Source organism: Zalophus californianus, chromosome 7 (assembly GCF_009762305.2).
Source record: "Zalophus californianus isolate mZalCal1 chromosome 7, mZalCal1.pri.v2, whole genome shotgun sequence".
Classification (NCBI taxonomy): domain Eukaryota; kingdom Metazoa; phylum Chordata; class Mammalia; order Carnivora; family Otariidae; genus Zalophus; species Zalophus californianus.
In genome coordinates, this window is record NC_045601.1 from 21131714 (window position 1) to 21133187 (window position 1474).

At 40.4% G+C, this 1474-nt stretch overlaps 1 pseudogene; it reads right to left on the reverse strand.

Moving 5' to 3' along the window:
• Positions 1-659: 659 nt before the first annotated feature.
• On the reverse strand, positions 660-1135 carry LOC113927673 (annotated as a pseudogene).
• Positions 1136-1474: the final 339 nt, after the last annotated feature.

The following is a 1474-nucleotide window of genomic DNA, read 5'->3' on the forward strand; positions in this document are numbered from 1 at the left end:
GATCTTTTGTGTAGATGATCTGTCCATTTCAGTGAGGGGGGTGTTAAAGTCCCCCACTATTATTGTATTGTTGTCAATGTGTTTCTTTGCTTTTGTTATTAATTGCCTTATATAATTGTCTGCTCCCATGTTAGGGGCATAGATATTTACAACTGTTAGATCTTCTTGTTGGATAGACCCTTTAAGTATGATATAGTTCTTTCCTTGCCTCTTATTACCATCTTTGGTTTAAAATCTAATTTGCCTGATATAAGGATTGCCACCCCAGCTTTCTTTTGGTGTCCATTATCATGGACTTTCAATCTGGGGGTGTCTTTGGGTCTAAAAGGAGTCTCTTGCAGACAGCATATTGATGGGTCTTGTTTTTTTTATCCAATCTGATAACCTGTGTCTTTTTTTTTTTCCCTAGGCAAAGAACTTTATTAACCTTGTTTCAAAGTTTATTCCCAGGCTTCTTCAGCTTAATTAGCTGCCAAGAATGAATTGTGTATAAGCAAAAACTGAAAAGAGCTGCAGTGTCCAAGGGGCTTGGGCTTAAAAATATTAGAGATCTAGATTTTATCAGATCCATGAACAAAATTTTAAAAAGCAGTCATAATATAAAATAGCAGCTGCCAGTAACTTCTTCAAGTTTTATGTTCTTCAGAAGTTGACTCAATTCAGTTTGCTGCATTCTTGGAAGCTTCATCAAAATTCTCCACAAGATCTGGAACTTCATCATCATCATCCTCTCCAGTAGCAAGTGGTACTTTTCCATCCACAGATTGTTTGGGCAGAGCTTCAGCCAGTCTTCTTAAACTAGTCAGACTGTCTGCACCAAGTTGTTTTAAGATACTGGGTAGCATTTCTGTCAGCTGCTTTGTCTCAGCATGGCCTGGAATGGTGAAAGTGTTCACTGCCAGTGATGCCTGAACTTCGGGGTTGTTAAAATGGATCACTGTTCCTTGGTTTGTGAACATATTCCCTTCTTCAATACCAGAGATATTGTTTACCCCTAACTTCTTTCAGGAGAACTGAAGATTTTATCATCTGCTGTAGCCGTTCTATGAACCACCTTCTTCTTTCGGCAAGAAAGAATGCGCACTTGTGCTTGCAGTTTGGCGAGTTTCTCCTGGTTCATGATAGTTTCTTTCATCTTGTTGGAGCAGAAATGGGACCTCATGGCGGAATAGGGTTGGCACTTAGGGGGCCTCTCAGGCGGACCCGCTGAAATTAGGTGCACACACGCGGGGATGCAAGATGCCAGCTAGAGCAGACTGTGTCTTCTGATTGGGGCATTTAGCCCATTTACATTCAGGGTAACTATTGAAAGATATGAATTTAGTGCCATTGTATTGCCTGTAAGGTGACTGTTACTGCATATTGTCTGTGTTCCTTTCTGGTCTATGTTACTTTTAGGCTCTCTCTTTGCTTAGAGGACCCCTTTCAATATTTCTTGGAGGGCTGGTTTCGTGTTTGCAAATTCCTTTAGTTT